Source organism: Pseudochaenichthys georgianus, unplaced genomic scaffold (assembly GCF_902827115.2).
Source record: "Pseudochaenichthys georgianus unplaced genomic scaffold, fPseGeo1.2 scaffold_400_arrow_ctg1, whole genome shotgun sequence".
NCBI classification, from domain to species: domain Eukaryota; kingdom Metazoa; phylum Chordata; class Actinopteri; order Perciformes; family Channichthyidae; genus Pseudochaenichthys; species Pseudochaenichthys georgianus.
The window spans coordinates 77,194-96,838 of record NW_027262965.1 but is presented as its reverse complement, the minus strand read 5'-3'; the positions used below and the strand labels follow the sequence as shown (position 1 = coordinate 96,838).

General features: G+C 41.5%; 2 pseudogenes; one reads left to right on the top strand and one right to left on the bottom strand.

Annotated features, from left to right (window-relative positions):
- The window catches only part of LOC117442253 (zinc finger protein 208-like), a 104,148-nt pseudogene extending 97,319 nt beyond the window's left edge, over positions 1–6,829 (bottom strand).
- Positions 1–19,645, top strand: part of LOC117442254 (zinc finger protein 729-like) — a 144,808-nt pseudogene that overhangs the window by 52,539 nt on the left and 72,624 nt on the right.

Genomic DNA, 19,645 nt, shown 5'->3' with positions numbered 1-19,645 from the left:
CAGGGGTGGGGTTGCGGGGGCTGTGTTTCTTGACTTACGGAAAGCTTTTGACACTGTTAATCACAACATCTTATTGCAAAAAATACTCAACTTAAATGTTTCTATAGAATTCACCAACCTCTTTAATTCGTATCTTTCATCCCGCTCACAATTAGCAATTTAATCGATCCTGCGATATATATCGATATTTAGTTTTCCGAGAAAGTATCGATATTTCAGACTCAGCATGTGACGGAGCCCACGCACAATAAGGGGCACACTCTGGACTTAATGATCTCAAAGGGTCTGAATATCTCTGAGGTTGTGGTGACTGAAGTTGCGCTCTCTGATCATTCCTTTGAGAGTTCTATTTCTGTTCACACAAATGTTCAAAAAGAGATAACCACAAAGTGATATTTAACTGAAAACACTAGGGAAATGTTTACTCAGGATGTTTCTTCCACACTTGCCCCTGCTAACATCTCAGTAAATGAGCTAGTAGATCATTTTAATTCAAAAATAAAAAATGTTATAGATGCCATTGCTCCAACTAAGGTAAAGGAAGTGACTGGCAAGAAAATATCTCCATGGAGAAAGGCCATGACCGTGAGAACAGAAAAAAGAGAGTGTTGAAAAGCTGAACGTAGGTGGAGAAAAACAAATCTCCAGGTTCACTTTGAAATCTATAAAGAGAGACTTGGCTTTTATCATTTGGAATTGTAAATTGCACGACAGTCTTTCTTCTCTGACATCATTGCCAAAAACAAAAACAACGGACGTGCCTTGTTTGCTACCGTCGACAGACTAACCCCACGGTGTCAGTATCCCCCCCATTCAGAAAATCAGACCAGCAGTCAGTGCCTCTGCATCAGGTACAACAGATGTGTTGTCCCTGTGTCCACCTAACATCAATACAAACACCATGACACAGTTCCATCAGATTAATGATAAAAACCTGGAGGACATTATTCAACTTCTGAAATCCTCCTCCTGCTGCCTTGATATTATTCCAACAGGGTTTTTCCAAGATGTTTTTCCTTGCATGGCCTCAGATCTACTTCACATATACCTCATTCACACCAACGGTGTTTCAGGGCCGGTTCGGAGCTGGAGCTTGAAAAGCACCGGGTTTTCCTGTTCACACCGCAGTGGAGCAGCCTCTTCGCTCCGGAATCCGGTTAGTTTCAAGCAGCAAAAAATGTCCGGCGAGAGCAAAAGCACTGCATAGGTCACGCTTACATCGAGGCGGGGGCGGGATCAACTCCTGAACAACAACAAAAAGCCGGCGTTGTATCCAGTTTGTACACAACGATGGAGAATCTTAACAAGCAGCAGTGGACCACTGGAGAGACCAGCTACCTACTGGGAATCTGGTCTTCCGAAGAGGTACAGCGGAAGCTGGAGCACAATCGGCCATTGTTGTTGTTGTCGGTGTGAGCTGTGAGGGGTTTCCGCGCGGTTTGGCTTTATGTAGCAGGCACGCAAACGGTTACGTCATGACGCAAACGATGACGCAGCACCAGTCGGACTCTGGGCGGTGTGAAAAGAGCCAGAGCTAAACCGAAGAACCGGTTTTGAACCTGAAAAGCTCTAGCACGGAGCTTGAACCGGAGTTGCGTTGGTGTGAATGAGGTAATAGTAAACAAGTCTCTTCACTCAGGTGTTTTTCCACAGGCTCTGAAAACTGCAGTCATTAAACCGCTCTTAAAAAAAAAAGAATAATCTAGACGCTTCAGTAATGAACAATTACAGCCCCATATCAAACCTCCCTTTTCTAGGTACAATCATTCAAAAAGTAGTTTTTCAACAGTTGAGTAATTTCTTGCATGTAAATAACTGTTTGGAACGCATTTCCACTGCATGGCGTCGCACGGCTTAGTACGGTATAGTTAGGCCTTGGTAGGCCAGGCTCACTTTATGCTGCGTTTCCAATACAGTTTAGGAACTGGGGCAGTAACAATAGTAACGCAGTGTAGGCGGAGCCGTGACGTCATCTTCAATGTGTGTCACTACCCGATCTGCAGCCCTGCCCGATCTGCAGTGCGCATGTGCGAGATGGTCCGCCATATTGGACAACTCCGGGCAGCAACCCAAGATGGACACTTGACACAGTGGCTTTTAGCAAAGCTCAAAAAGAAAACTCGAGAGAGATGAGTTATTGTTATTACAACGTGACTTCACTATTATTGAACAACTCCTTTTATTGGGTCATTTTATTGGGTTAAGTACATTGTCAGAATAAGTGAGAAATGGATGTAACTTCTGTTGGACAGCTATCATAAATACTGAAGAAATATTGACTGAATGTATGCAATATGTATGGCATTCATAATTTATATCTAATTACATTAACTGTGAATGTCCTTCATTTTATTTCAAATAACAAAATATTTTAATATTTTAATAAAGATATTTGAGAGGTTTATGACTCGCGCATGCACGATGCAAATCGGGAAGCCGTCTAGACGTCAAATGTCCTATTAGAGTTGCCGTATGGAGTTGTCAAATATGGTGGACCTTCTCGCACATGCGCACTGCAGATAGGGCAGGGCTGCAGATCGGGTGGTGACAACGTGCCATATATATATATACATTTTTGCATACATTCACAGTAAATATGTATTCAGTATGATTCATCTCTCTTTTTTTTTAGCTTTGCCAAATATAGTAGAGCAGGGCTCGGCAGTAACGGTTGCCATTGGAAAAAAAACTTCTTGGCCTTTGGTTGCCATCAGTGGCAGTTTTTAAACATAAATAAATAAGGACAGCAAACAGCTAAAAGTGAACCCCAAAATAGATTAATGTTAATTATTTGTTGTATTAAGAGTGATATTTAATTATTGTTGTGACCAGTCGGAACCTGATACTTAAATTGCACGTGAATTGGTGTGATTACCAGTGGTGTAGTGGGCGTTGGACGCGGGGGTACGCCGTACCCCCACTTATTTGGAGCATGATCTTTTTTGTAATAGTCTAATAAATATAAAATCATTGCCAGTCTTATCAGTTGCAAGTGTGTATTTGTTGTAATAATGACAAAAACATAATACATTTCACAGTAATTAATAAAAAATAATAAAAACGATTTCCTTAAAGAATTATGATTAGTCATCAGGCTCGTGACCCCGCGGCGAGCTGGGGGTGTGTCAGTGACACACCCACGGCCAGTTTACCGCCCGCCGATTTTGCGGCAGCTCTTTCCCTCAAGAACGCTAACGAAAAAGCTCTATAATGGCAGGACAACATTTTTTACTTGACTTCTTTTCTAAAAAGAATATAATTCACAAGAAGAAAGAGTCTAGCAGCACCGAAGCTACAAGTGAAGCTGCTACTAGTACTACAGTACATCATCAGAAGAGCCGCCTAAAGACGTGGATAATGCTAGCTAACGTGCACGTTAGCTGCGCTAGCAACGTTCCCCTGGCTAGCTCAAGCTCACCTTTCCCAGAGGTATGGACGGAGGAGATGTGGCGGAGGAAACAAGAGACATACCCGTGGATAGACTGCAAAGCTGGGAAACTGGGCTGCAAAGTTTGTTCATCCATATCTGATGTATCAGTCTTCAAAACGCAAGGTGTGTGTGTGTGTGTGTGTGTGTGTGAAAAAAGCAGCGCTGTCTGCTTATTTGCAATGTAGGCTAGGCCTAATCAGAATAATTTCCAGTCCAGATTCAATGTTTGCATTAGTAGGCTATATATATTTTTCGTTTTGTTTATTTAATAAGTTAATTTCAGGACAACTTTGGGAATTTTGTTTGTTTGTTATGAGTTTTAAATAGATTTCGAAAGTGGAGATAGAGAGAGAGAAAAGCAGCGCTGTCTGCTTAGTTGCAATACTGTAGTTTATGCAATTTAGGCCTATACATTGTTTATGTAACGTATGTGCCAGTGTGTCCATGGTTTTGAGTCTGTGTGTGTCTGTTGAGCACAGCGCCGTCTACTTTTTGCAGTACAGTAAGTAAAGTAGGACAAAGCATACCGGTAGTTTCTGTGGACCTGTCTTCCCGTTTTGTGAGTGCACTGCGCGCGTGCGCACTTGTTTGGGATGACCTAATTTAAAATAGCGTCCCCCCCAGTAAAAAAATCTCCACTACACCACTGGTGATTACGGAGCCAGAAAGTGATGCACGTTTACTCGCGTGCGCGGTGCGCCGTGTGTTTGTTTTTACGAAAAATGGCGAAGCAAGGTAAGTTGTTTGACTGTGGGGTAAAAAGTTCAGCCAACCCGTCAACATCTCAAACGAATGTTCAAAGTGATTCAACTGATAAAGCGCAAGATGAACCCGAACGAAAAGCAAAGAGGAATATTGTCCATTCACTTCCGGTAAAAAGTTCCTTCAAAATAAGAGTCCCGATCTTATTACTACCAAAATAAAAGTGCAAAACGAAACTTTACCATAGGAAAATATTGGCATAACATTATAATCACTTCTATAAAAAGGTAACACATTTTAATATAGTTAGACATATTAAAGGTAATTTACAGCATTAATAATTAATATCTAATTCTTAACTGTGAATGATTTTAATTTATTTAACATTAGAGATGCATTAGTCTGGCCAATCAAGACTTCAATGCTGAAGGGCCCACGGCTCTATGGTGAGGGTCAGCACAGAGGTCAGGAAAACCCAAATTTGAAAGGGAGACAACGGATGACGAAACTAGTGATTTGCTCAATTCATTTTTGGGGGATCTGCGAAGAACATGACCACAGCTGCACTACTGGTATTTAGTATACCAGCCATTGAGGGTGGACAAGTTTGCTACCACTTAAGTTTCAAATAATTGTGTTAATTGCTTATTGTAAAGCATTTGAACACTCTTTGGTGTCACATGTTCATTATTAAGTTGATGTATAAAGTTAGTATCTTCAATATTTAAAATATAAGGTGTCTAAAAATGGCAACCGTATTTTCAGTTCTGGCAACAAAAAGCTGATGCCTGGTTGCCAGCCTGGCAACCACTTTTAAAAGTTAGCGTTGAGCCCTGCGGAGACTTCAATAATGCTAGAGTATTTTCGAGCTCAACTTTATCTGCGTTCGACAGATCCTCAAATTACTGTTTAAATTTGAACGCATCCCTGTGACCAGCTCTCATAGTATGCCTCTCATCCAATGAAATGACTTAGTCGCTCTATGGCGCGTTGAAATTGCACTGAACGCTGCGTTCCTGCAGCCCCGCCCGGAGCATGGGCTGCAGGAACATGCTACTCGAACACTGCGACGCAGCACCTGAGATTACTTCCAAAAAGGTTATTCACGTTCTCAATTTTTTTCGTTTAACATTATATTCGTGCGGAACACACATGTCCCGCACCGAAGGGCCCGCACCGAATAATTTCATGATACTGGCATAATAGATTGCCCGATCGGGCAACCAGCAGGTGAGGCTTCATTGCTCAATACTAGATGGCCCAGGGCAGTTACACCCCTAGTAGATGGCGTTCCGAGCTGAATAAGGGCGTCAAATGAAGGCAAGACGCCCGCCTGGCGGAAACGCTGGAATTAGGAATATATTGTGATGAAGTGCACACTGACCTGAGCTCCAGGGGTCTCTTTCTTCTCCTCCATGCTGCTCATCAGCTGTCCTGATGAAGACCACAGAGCTGCTTCATTATTAATATAATACAAATATTTAGATATAATTCATCATAAACTGTCAGGAGTGAAGAGGAGGAATTCAAAGAGTTTATTCAATGATATGTTCTATTTCTAGATGATTCTATGTAGTGTTTTATCACACCATGTGCAGTGCCTTGTCTCATCTATGCTGCTGTGACGTAAACATGGTCCAAATGGATCCATTTGGTCAATGTGATGCTAAGCAGAGGAGAACATGATAGAAAGGTCAGATAGTTATTAACGTTACATGCACATTACTTTAACCATTACGATAAGAAGTTGGTTTTCTGTGTTAATTATTATTAATATAATACAAATATTTAGATATAATTCATCATAATCTGTGTAGCAACTTACATTCTAATTTACAGCTCACAGTTTGTTCACTTTTATTTCATTAAAATGACTTTATTCACATAGAAAGTGACATTAATGGTTGTTTGAACCACGGTTATAACGCTATCCGTGTGTAACTATCACTAAGTTAACACAGAAAGCAAACATTAGCTAGAGAGACTGTTTAATGTACTCCATGTATACAGTGTTTTCTGTATATTGTGTATTCTTTAGATACTCTAGTGATATGTGTCCTGTGTGTATACTTGCTGCCAATGCTTCATTTTTATTATCTTATTGCATCTTTTAAATATGTTTAACTCGTGTAATGCCTGAAAACACTTCTGCTGTGACACATTCATTTCCCAGTTTAAGATAAATCATTATTTAAATAAAGTATATCTATTTATCTAATGAGCTAAACCGTCGCTTAGCTTAGCGTTAGCTGCTAACTGAAGAACCCCATTCATTTCAATGGGAAAAATGCTACGTTGCGGTGAATGACGATGCTAATAAGCTAGTTAGAGCATACATTTAAAACCATATCTATAGTAAAGAGCACCAACACAACAACTCAAACCGTCTTAAAGACAACTGGTGTAATAAATAACTAGCATAAAGTCAGCTGAGCATTACAAATCAACTGTTACTCCCCCAGAGCCGAACTGGAAGGTTTTTTTGTGAGTTTCTTTCTTCCAAGATTATAGCTGTTGTGTTAAATAAGATAACTTCTGATTCGTGATTAACTGTAAATTAAGAGGTGTACATAGTAAATACACTTAATGAAACCTCTACATGTGCTTAATCCACTCACCTCTTCTTTTGTCCGTCTTCTTCTCTCGTTTTCGTCTTCTTCTTCTTCCGTGTTTATTGGCGGTTGGCAAACCAACTTGTAGGTGCATTACCGCCACCAACTGGACTGGAGTGTGGACAAGAGACTATGCAGAAAACAAGAAACAAAACAAAGAACCAAAACTCTAGATTATTTTAAATGTATCAATTTCTCTTAGAAACGTAATAATCTCACAATATATATTGCCTGATGTTTTCCCTAACAGCCCTGATAGCGACAAGTCATGGAATGTTGCTTTCTTCAGTGTCTGGAAAAGCACATTTCTCTGAGTACTATATTTCCTGCAGAGCAGTAAAACATGCTCAACAGTTTCTGGCTGGCTGCAGTGTATACACTTTCCGGTTGGATGCTTTCCTATTATACTTAAAGTATGATTGAGACCTGTATGACCTATTCTCATCCGAGAAATGACATTTTCCTCCCTTCTTTCAAACCCCACCTTCCTTCCACCCCCCACATACCTTTGAATTGTATAAAGATGTCTTCCTGTATCACTAAGGTCCCAATGATCTTGCCATGTTGTTTGTGCATATTTCTGAATGAATGTTTGAACCTCCGCTTTGCTGAGTGGAACTTATATGTCTATGTTCATACTTCTGAGTGTTTGGCCAGAATCTCCAGCTGTTCATTACCATCCACACCAACATGAGCAGGAACCCAGAGGAAACGAGTTGCTATGCCTTTGATTTGCATTTGATATAAAATTAGAAATATTTCATTTATTATGTCCATTCTAGATGAAGATCTGCCTGATCGTATACTCGATAATGCTGAAAAGCTGTCAGATGCAATTACACTGTTATGTATTTCTTTCTCCTCTATCCATTTCAATGACAGCACCAATGCCAACAACTCTGTAGTGTATACTGACACATGGTCTGTTACCCTTTTCTCTATATGTGTATTACTCACTGGGATATACACTGCTGCCCCTGCACGCCCTGCCTCTGGATCTTTGGAGCCATCTGTAAATATGATTGTTGAGTCTGAGTGATATCTTGCAAAGTGATTCTGGACTATGCGCCATACTGGTAGTTCTTTCCTTTCCTTTAACTCCTCTCGTATATTGAGGTCTGCACTTGGCAATGGGAACAACCAGGGTGGAATGGACGAGATTGGAGCTGTGGGGCAATACTGTATTTGATTCAAACCTATACTTGCTGCTTTAACATCGCCAATCCATCCAGCACTTGTTAAATGTGACTCATTGTGCTCCCAGCAGTCTTTCAAGATGCTTTTCGCAGGATGACTATCACTGTGCCCCTGAAGGTTTACCCATAATGCCAACATTAACTTCACTCTTCTTATCCTTAAAGGCATATAGATGAAGATCATCAGGACATCAAGGACATCCAGCTTTTTAAGGTTAGATTCTGCTGCTGCCATGAACGCTACACACCCATAATCGAATACAGGTCTCATGAGTGCCCAATATATATTCAGAAGTGATGACCTACTCGCTCCCCACTCCTGCCCCGCCAAACACGAAGTACATTGTTGATCTTTTTACATTTATTTTGGTCTTTTCCTATATGACTGCTCCATGTTAGCTTTCCGTCAAACCAAACACCAAGAAATCTTATTGTATTAACCTGTTCAAGAGGTTGCTCATACCATTTTAACGATATAGGAGCAATGTTATGCCGTTTTGTAAAACAAGTGACCTGCGTCTTAGCTACTGACAGTTTGAATCCCCATTTATTTGTCCAATTCTCCACTTCAACTATTGCAGCTTGTATTTTCTTTCCAACATGTGCTACATTGCGGCCTTTTGCCCACAAAGCCCCATCATCTGCAGACAAATATTTCCCCACACTTGGATGAACTTGATTAAAGATGTCATGCATCATTATATTGAACAGCAACGGACTACACACACTACCTGATCTCACCAGAATGCGTGACTCCACCACGACTCCTTAACACCGCATTGCGTGGTGGACTCACGAACTTTGTTACATTTACGTGTCGGCACCACGCAAACAACCCCAATGTAAAGTGAATGAGGCTCCCTTGTCGTGGTGCACACACGCATTTCTACAACGTCCTGCAGTGAGCTTTTATTCTATAAAACGTTTTTAAAATCTACTTTATAGCTTGTAGTAACTCGCGGGAGGCTTCTTTTATTTTATTTGTATTCATAATTATTTGTATTTTTCGTCATAATGTATTATGGTGCATTAGTTACGAATTGTTGTTCTCAAAAAACAGTGCATTGTGGGTAATACAACTGTGATTTTTATTACATTAGTTTGTTTTTAAGGAAGGCCAGAGCTTCAGCTGTGTCCAATAGATTGTTCCCTTTAGTTAACGTTTTTTAAAAGAACATTATATTCCGATTTGATCCTGTCCCCTTTATTGTATTACAGAGAGCAATGTGAGCGTCCATTCCCATTGGATAACGCCGGATTTTACACCCGGAAGTAAGTATTCTCTTTACTGTCGATTGATTTTACAGTGCTATCTGCACTACTCATCAACTCAAAAACACCAGATTATCCTTGTTGAGTACACAACATTGATTGGTTTAAATTGTGTGCAATGCTTTTGTAATTTCCCCCTTCGATTCGGAGAAACAAATATGTGTTCAGTTTAGGATGGCCGAAGACACTACACTACCCAGAATCCTCAGCTATTGTTCCGCGTTGCCTCAAGCTTTGTGATTGGTTGACCTCCAACTGCATTCCACATGAAAAAAAACGTTTCGTAAAAGATCAATCATACTTTATTCAGCAGTGCTTGCTTTACTCTTTGAAAGTCATCACATGAATGCATTGTAAATATTACACATCTGTCGTAGTTCTTTATTTATCTACAGAGATATGGCCCAGTCTCTCTCTCCCTCTCTCTCTCTCTCTCCTCTCTCTCTCTCTCTCTCTCTCTCTGTCTCTCTCTCTCTGTCTCTCTCTCCTCTCTCTCTCTCTCCCTCTCTCTCTCTCTCTCTCTCTCTCCCTCTCTCTCTCTCTCTCTCTCTCTCTCTCAGGCTGTGAGCACTCAGTCTGTACTTTGTCAGCTCCTTCCTGTGTGTAACATCAGTCACTGTGCTCAGGTAGGCTGCCACAGTGTACTGTCTCTTTCGGGCCAGATAGCATTGCATTTCACTTTGTGTTCTGGATCTAGTGTTCCAATGAGTGAGGTAGTTCTGTGTGTGTGTTGTTATAGTCTGGTTGACTCTAATAGATGTGGGCTCAGCCTGGCCCTGATCACAGTGTGAACCGGTTTGTGAACAGAGTGTCAGGACCAGCTGAGAGAGGGGACTCTTGTTCATCTCTTGGTGCTGCAGGGCTTTGTGGTGGTAGGAGTGGGGATCACTTTCTTTTAGATGTAGCCAATATTTAATTGATCGTTTCTGGATTTGTATTAATAATGGAAATGTGCCTAATTCCGCTCTGCAGGCGTTGTTAGTTGTTCTCCTGTGAACCTGGAGGATGCGTTTGCAAAACTCATTGTGAGCATTTTCTATTGGATGGTTTTCCCATTTCTCAAATGTTTGGTTTGTGTGTGGGCCCCACACTTCGCTTCCATCGAGTAGGACAGGTTGCATTACTGATTGAAGTCATTTAAGCCAAATTAAAATGTGGATTTGTCTTTTTATTGCATAAAACGCCCTGCGTGCTTTCTCTCTCAGTTCCTTCACAGCTTGATTAAAGCTTCCAGTGGAACTTATTTTCAGGCCTAAATAATTATATTCTGAAACATTTTCTATTGTCTGTGTCCCAATTGTAAAGTCAGTGTTGTTTGCCTGACATCTGGGTCTTTTTTGAAATATCATTGTTTGTGTCTTTGTGATGTTGGCTGCCATGGCCCAGGTCTGACAGTCACCTTCCAGTATATTTAAACTCTGTTGAAGTCCTTCTTCTGTGGGGCTTAACAGGATGAGACCATCTGCACACAGCAGGAACCTGATCCCTGTCTTGTGGAGAGTGAGCCCAGGTGCTGTGGACTGTTCTAAGATGGTGGCCAGTTTGTTAATGTAGATGTTGAACAGGGCCGGTGATAAACAGCATCCTTGTCTTACTCCCCGTTCTTGAGAAATGAAGGTGGTTCTCTTGTGTCCGATCTTGATGCTGCACATGTTGTTTGTGTACATAGATTTGATTAGGTCAAATGTTTTTCCCCCTATACCGCTTTGAAGTAGTTTGTTGAATAGACCAACGTGCCAAATCGAGTCAAATGCTTTTTGGAAATCGATGAAACAGGCAAATATCTTGCTTTTATTTTGATTAACATATTAGTCGGTTAGGTGTGTCGGGTGTGAATGTGGTCTGATGTGCGGTGATTTGGTAAGAACCCAATCTGGCTTTTGCTCAGGACATTGTGTTTCGTAAGGAAGTCTATAAGCCGGGAGTTTATAATACTACAGAAGACCTTCCCCAGGTTACTGTTCACACAAATGCCTCCGTAGTTATTAGGGTCAGATTTATCGCCGTTTTTAAAAATTGATGTTATGAGACCACAATTTCAGCTGTCAGGGAAGTACCCTACAATCAGGATCAAGTTGAATAGTTTGAGTATAGCCAATCTGATCTTTTTACTCGAGTGTTTTAGCATCTCGTTCAATATGCCGTCAAGCCCACTTGCTTTTTTTGGTTTTCGGTTAATCAACTTTTTGTCCAGTTCCTGTTCAGTCGTTAGAAAGTCCAAAGGGTTCTGGGAGTCCTTGATGACCAGTTCCTGTTCGGTCGTTAGAAAGTCCAAAGGGTTCTGGGAGTCCTTGATGACCAGTTCCTGTTCAGTCGTTAGAAAGTCCAAAGGCTTCTGGGAGTCCTTGATGACCAGTTCCTGTTCAGTCGTTAGAAAGTCCAAAGGCTTCTGGGAGTCCTTGATGACCAGTTCCTGTTCAGTTGTTAGAAAGTCCAAAGGGTTCTGGGAGTCCTTGATGACGAGTTCCTGTTCAGTCGTTAGAAAGTCTAAAGGCTTCTGGGAGTCCTTGATGACCAGTTCCTGTTCAGTCGTTAGAAAGTCCAAAGGGTTCTGGGAGTCCTTGATGACCAGTTCCTGTTCAGTCATTAGAAAGTCCAAAGGGTTCTGGGAGTCCTTGATGACCAGTTCTAATCTGCTGAGCTGTTCAGTTCTTTGTGTTTGTTCTGAGTCAGAGTTGAGAGGAATGTTACAGATGTTTGAAGTGATCGGTCCAGACGTCTCCATTCTGTATCACTGGGTCATCGTGTTTACTTTTATTTAGATTTTTCCAATTTTCCCAGAATCTGTTTGTGTTTAAAGAATCCTCGATGATTGTTGGTTGTTTTTGTGTTTACTGAGCCTTCTTGGTTTTGATTGTACGTTTGTATTGTTTGAGCATGTTGCAGCAAAGGAGGCGTACGTCTGCGTTGCTAGGATCTCTATGTTTTTGGTTCGATATGTTCCTAAGTTCATTCCTTTTTTGTTGGCATTCTTCATCAAACCAGTTGATTTCTTTTTGTTTTGGGGGCTTGTTGCTGCATTTCTTCAGTTGGGATGTATGAGCTGTTCTCATGAAGATGTGGTTCATTGTTCTAACTGCCAGGTCTATGTCTTCTTTATCGTGGTCATATGTGGTGTCCAGAGAGCTGTCTGAGAGTCTTTGAATGTGTTTGTTTCAATAGCTTTCTGGAACTCTTGTGCACTGTCTGGAGCCCATTTGTATTTTCTTTTAATGTTAAACAGGTTATTGGGTTCAGATTGTGGACTGTTAGTTTCTGTTCTTTTCATGAACACAGTAATTAGGCTGTGATCCGATAGAGGTGTTAGAGGTTTGACTATAAATGAACAGAGAGAGCGGGTCCAGATCAGTTATCATGTAATCTATGGTACTCGTGCCAAGAGACGAGCAGAAGGTGGGTCTTCCCAAAGAGTCGCATCTAAACCTACCGTTAACAATGTACAGACCGAGGCTTTGACAGAGTCGGAGCAGGTCTTTCCCATTCTTGTTTATCTGAGGGTCAGAATTATGGCGAGGGAGATTTGTGGTGTTGCGGGGAAAGTTTTGTTCAAATATATGTTTGTTACCACTCTCTGAGTTTGAGTCTGGATGGGTTCCAGTACGTGCGTTGAGGTCTCCACAGATCAACACTTTTCCTTGGGCCTGAAATCTGCAGATTTGGGTGAGGAGGTGTGGGAATGTTTCCTCGCTGTAGTAAGGAGAGTCACTCGGAGGATATATTGTACATAAAAACAAATCATTTTCTGTACATGTGATGCTTTTGGATAGTTTAATCCAGATGTGGGAGGGCTCGGTTTTTGATCGAGGGCAGAAGAATTTGTTTGTAACTTAGACAGTGGATGTTGGAATCAGATCGACACCAGGTCTCTTGGAGGATAATAATGTCTACATTTTGTGTGTTCTCTTCAAATTAATCTGTTCTATATTTCTGTCCAAACAGAGAAGAATGTATACCTTGGATGTTCCACATAGAGATGTAGAATGGTGTCATTGAGGTGGTCATAGTGAAGAATACAAATACATTTAAAAAATGAGATAAACAGGTGTGTGTGTGTGTTAAGTTAAGTCTTATACGACCTGACTCATCAGTTTGGTGCATATAAGGCTAAGGAGGTGTGTGATCTCTCCCAGGTCGATGTTTGGTGGGGTCTTCAGTGCAGTGGCATAGCTTTTCTGAGCTGGTTGCTGAAACGGGGGGCAGGGCTGATATCCTGGTGTGGGCCTTGAGTTTATTGGAGTGGTGCTGGCCTGTCTTGGTTGTATGGCTCTGGTTCTGGGTGGGTGGCTCTGAAGGTGAGGTAATAATGGTGGAGGGGGGTAGGGGCCTGATCCAAGGGGATATCTGCGATATTCTCTTGCAGGTGGTGATAGGGGTGGTCCAGTTATATGCTGGCTAGCTCGTCCGCGGCTAACAGAGGCTCCGCCCTGGCTTCATCCTAAGGCCACATCTTTAAGTGTCTTAGCAAAGCCTTTTACAATGTCCTTACGGAGGTGAACGTGGTCATGGAGGCTGTGAATGCTGAGGGTGGGGTGATGTGCCAGGTGGACATTGGGCATTACAGCACATCCTCTGGAGATCTCCGAATTGATCCTATGGATAGTGAGAGGGTGGAAATCTCTTCTGGGCAGGATTGTGGAGACAGTTATTTTAGAGTTTGGGAAACTCTGCGTAGCCTTTAGCGCCACTTTCGTCAAAGATTCAGCTACTCTCTCTTGCTCTATACCAGGGGTGGGGAACCTCCGGCCTCCGGGCCGTATACGGCCCGCGAGACCATTTGGTACGGCCCTCGAGGTAATTTATAAACACACGCAAAAAAGAAAAGAAATCTAGACCGCAGAATAATTAACAAGCGAGTGCCTGTTTTTCCTGGCCAAGGTCAGGGTCCTTGAACACAACACGAGCCTAACGTGTCATCACGTGGTATGTGTCTCGTCTGACAGGGGCGCAGTTCTAACGGAGAGCACCAGAACGCGGCTCCGGGCCGGGACTTCACAAATTGCAGTAACCATAAGGAGCCATACACATGCTGCAGTTTTTGCGTGGCTGTGTCTTTAGCCCAGTGGCGATCTGCTCATCTGTCATACTGATCATACAGTCAATAACTTTGTTGTTATTAGCATCTGGTTAGCTAGCTATGCTAACGAATATAAGAAGCTTTTTCTACAACCAGTGAGGTAAAGGCAAATCTTTATTATAGTTAAAAAAATAAGAGAATAAAGTAAACAGGTATAAAATACTATATGACAGTAAAAAAAAGTTATTATTAAACAAGAATACAGTTTGAAAGGGGAGTGATTTGTAAAATATCCATAAAGAAAAAAATCTGCTTACATTTCTGTTTCATATGGGTGTTGAGAGATGTATCCATAGATCTATTAATGTTGCTCTCAAAGTGCACCAGATTGATGCTTTTAACTTCATCATTCAAAACAAATCTTCCTGGTGGTGCATGCTCCCAAACCCCCCTAGATGAGGTTAGACACCCCCCCCCCCCCCCCACACACTTAAATCATGTCCACATGGATATGAAACTAAATACATTTGCACACATCTTGTGTCCATATATTTCTGTTTTGGTCTCTGGATTAAGAGGTTGCTTTTTCTTTGCACAGCATGAAAGAAAGGCGAAATGAATGGGCTGTGATTTTAGTTTTTTAAGCAGACGTTGAGTTCAATAATTTGTACGGCCCTCGAAGGATGTTGTAAAAATTGAAATGGCCCTTGAGAGGAAAAAGGTTCCCCACCCCTGCTCTATACGAAGGTTGTTAGTTCCTGTGTGCACAATGATGTGGCTTGGTTCTCCCAGTTTGGCCTTTGTGAGAACATCAAGTGCATTATCTGTTCTTGGGCACCATATATTTTTTTTACTTTTTGTCCGGGAAAGAGTTGTTCTTCATCTAAGAATTTTCCATTTGAGTCAATAAGAATTTTTACTTCAGCATCAGTCGCTTCTGTGTCGGTTGTTATTTTGATTGTGGAAGGAGGAATATTGTCTGGCTGGTAGCTGGTAGATGGTTGTGGCTCATGCTGGGGCGCTGGGCCATTGGTGAATGGTTTCAATGTGGGGTTTGGTGAGGTTTTACTGGATGATGATTGCTGGAGCAGGAGGCTGCTGGTTGGAGGCCTTGGCTCAGTGAGTTGTGTGTTACTCGTGGCAGGTTGGGGTCGCTGCAGTGCTGTGGCTGTGAGGCTCTGGAGCTACTCTTTCAGGCTCAGGGTGGTTTGATGTTTGAGGTGCAACTCCTCTTTTACTGCTGTTATTTCTTTCTTTAGAATGTCCGCCTGTCCTCCTGTAGGACAGTCACTTCTCCTCTTAGTTGTTGTATTGGTGTTTTTAATTATTTCTTTAACTGGCAGAGTTCATCCTTAATCTGCTGAAATGATTCACTGGATGGTGAGTGAGAACGTTTTTCTCTCATTTTCACTCAGAAGGGTCACTGTGCCCTGCAGACTGTCTTCAGGCTGCAGCTCCTGCTCCTCTCTGAGAAGGGTCATTGTGCCCTGCAGCTTGTCTTCAGGCTGCAGCTGGAGAGGCGTCTGCCTGCAGACCTCCACTCTCAGGACAGTTCCGGTGCAGACCTCCACTCTCAGGACACCTCCACTGTCAGTACAGGAAGTGCACGCTTAGAATTCCAAAATAAAATCACCACTATCAGTACAGTGCCACTTTCCAAACAGGAAATGCACGCAAATACAAAATAAAATCGGATCGTGACACTTATTATGTAGAAACCGGGTGAAATAGCCAAAAAAATAATAAAACCGGGGAAAAGTGAAAAAAAGTGTCCGAAAATAGGCACTCGTGAGGAGGGCAGAGTCCCCTGTCAACTCCCGTTACATATCTCCATGGTGTCATTTGAGCGAAAAACTTTTACGAGAACCAGGCTGGGGGGGTCAAAAGGTCTTGACCAAGGCCGACCCAAAATGCACCGTGGTCGGACTCATCACCTCCGTGATGAGTCTCCATTGTAATTTGAAAACTTCCATCAAACGAGTCCTTCGGTGGGCGGGAAGAAAACTCATCAGAATCGTCACTTCCTGTACTGACAGTGGAGGTCATAGATATATATAAACACTAGATGACTCACCCGCGCTGCTGGCCAATGGAGACCGACGTTGCCACTTGGCCGCCATCTTGCTACAGGGAGTTCTCTCATTCATAACATTATGGTTTACTATTTAAATAACCATAGCTTGCTCAATTTTCAACCAATTTTCAAACGGTTTAGTTTTTTATAAACATCAAAGATGTAGTTATGATACTGCATACTTATAATCATGGACTTTCATATGAAAATAACATTAATCAGATAAAGCAATAGCTATACACACACACACAAGGTATTTATATTAAATATTTGCCGGTGTATATATTAGGGATCGACCGATATGGCTTTTTCAAGGCCGATACCGATATCGATTATTAGTAATCAAGGAGACCGATAACCGATATTTGGAACCGATATACATTTGCAGTAAAATCAGAAAATCTATAGTGTCAAAATGTAGAATAACACAAACTCCAACACAACTCAACACAACTTCTTTGAAATGCATTTAAGCATATATTATGTTTAATGAACTTTTAAACATCTTACAACTGGTTTCCTCTCTGTGCCCTTTCTCTTTAGTGCAGCCTTCTGCTATGAGTTAGAGAGAGACAAGAAGTGGGGCTGCAAGCTGACATGCTTAACTAACAATAATGCTTAATTTATTATATCAAACCAATGCCTGTCTGTCTAGCATAAAATCCCAATAAGCTGCTAGCAACTGCAAAACACTAGTGCTAGCTAATGTTTTGCAAACTATTAAAAGTGAGGCTATTACAGTACACCTAACGTTAGACTAGTAGCCTCACTTCTAAACATTTGCTAAATACATTAGCTAATGAGCTTCACATATCAACCTGAAAAACTGCGAGGCTTCACTCGCAGCCCCCCCTCCGCACCACAGTTCCGCTGTGAGACGCTGCACGCTGACTGACTTCCCGCGTCACTGTGTAACTGGGAAGCTGATAGAATTGGATCAATAGATCGTGCTATTTTTGCAACTTCAGCATATGGGATTGGGATGTTTATTGAACTTCGACTTTCAACTGATTTACCTTTGAAACACATGTATGGCTCTGCCGCTCAGCGCTGCTGCTTGCCTCTGTCTGTGTCTGCGTTCTTAGCACCTGCCTGTAATCTGAGAAGGTCCCGCCTCTATGGCTGGCTCCCGCCCGGAAAATCTTGTTGATTGACACTTCAGTAATAGCCTATCAGATAGCGCTGTGGGCGGGACATTGCTCGTGTACAGAGAGTGGTGACTGCAGACAGAGAAACGGCCGCATCAGAGCCAAAGTGTTATCGGCAATTTTATAAAAAAAAGGCCGATACCGATAATCGGTCAAATGAGGAATATCGGTCCCGATAATCGGCCTGGCCGATAATCGGTCGACCCCTAGTATATATTTCCATTTATTTTATTATATTGTTAATATTTAAAATAAATTATAAAATTAAAATACATTTATATTTTATATATAAAAATCGGTCTCGTGTTACCACTCTGTAAGCCAAGAGTTGTTAATTTAGCAATGCCTTAGCTTTAAGAACAGGGACACAACTAATGACAATAGCATATGTTGGTATATTATTTAGATATTCACACTTTTATCAGAAGAACCAAACCAACATAAAATGTGCTCACAGACAGGCCAGTTCTGTCTAATTTATCACAATTATTTTTGACATGAGATCTTCATATCATCCTGGTTTTGTATTTAGTTTATAGATTTGTAAACAAATCCAGAACCTTTGAAATATGTTATTGAAAAAAGACCAAGAATAATATAAACTGTACCATGTGTCCTTTTGTGTCCTTCTGTAGTCCATTTGTGGTTTGTCTTGTCTCACCCCGGCTGATATATCACAAAATCCACTGTTTAAATTGTTCCCTATATTGCCCCTATGTGGGCAAAAGGCCGCAATGTAGCACATGTTGGAAAGAAAATACAAGCTGCAATAGTTGAAGTGGAGAAATGGACAAATAAATGGGGATTCAAACTGTCAGTAGCTAAGACGCAGGTCACTTGTTTTACAAAACGGCATAACATTGCTCCTATATCGTTACAATTGTAAGAGCAACCTCTTGAACAGGTTAATACAATAAGATGTCTTGGTGTTTGGTTTGACGGAAAGCTAACATGGAGCAGTCATACAGGAAAAGATCAAAATAAATGTAAAAAGGTCAACAATGTAGTTCGGTGTTTGGCGGGGCAGGAGTGGGGAGCGAGTAGGTCATCACTTCTGAATATATATTGGGCACTCATGAGACCTGTATTCGAGCATGGGTGTGTAGCGTTCATGGCAGCAGCAGAATCAAACCTTAAAAAGCTGGATGTCCTACAAGCTCAGGCCCTGAGAATTTGTAGTGGAGCTTTTAAAACATCTTCAGTATCAGCAATGCAGGTGGAAATGGGAGAAATGCCTTTTCAGCATTATCGAGTATACGATCAGGCAGATCTTCATCTAGAATGGACATAATAAATGAAATATTTCTAATTTGATATCAAATGCAAATCAAAGGCATAGCAACTCGTTTCCTCTGGGTTCCTGCTCATGTTGGTGTGGAGGGTAATGAACAGGTGGATATTCTGGCCAAACAAACACTCAGAAGTATGAACATAGACAGAAGTTCCACTCAGCAAAGCGGAGGTTCAAACATTCATTCAGAAATATGCACAAACAACATGGCAAGATCATTGGGACCTTAGTGATACAGGAACACATCTTTATAACATTCAAAGGTATGTGGGGGATGGAAGGAAGGTGGGGTTTGAAAGAAGGGAGGAAAATGTCATTTCTCGGATGAGAATAGGCCATACAGGTCTCAATCATACTTTAAATATAATAGGAAAGCATCCAACCGGAAAGTGTATACACTGCAGCCAGCCAGAAACTGTTGAGCATGTTTTACTGCTTTGCAGGAAATATAGTACTCAGAGAAATGTGCTTTTCCAGACACTGAAGAAAGCAACATTCCATGACTTGTCGCTATCAGGGCTGTTAGGGGAAACATCAGGCAATATATATTGTGAGATTATTACGTTTCTAAGAGAAATTGATACATTTAAAATGATCTAGAGTTTTGGTTCTTTGTTTTGTTTGTTTTGTTTCTTGTTTTCTGCATAGTCTCTTGTCCACACTCCAGTCCAGTTGGTGGCGGTAATGCACCTACAAGTTGGTTTGCCAACCGCCAATAAAGACGAAAGAAGAAGAAGAAGAAGAAGGACAAAAGAAGAGGTGAGTGGATTAAGCACATGCAGAGGTTTCATTAAGTGTATTTACTATTTACTAGTGATGGCGAGATGAAGCCTTATGAAGCTTTGAAGCTTTCCAGCCAATTGGTTCGCAAAAGGGTTCATCTCATGAGGCTTCATCATGGGCTTC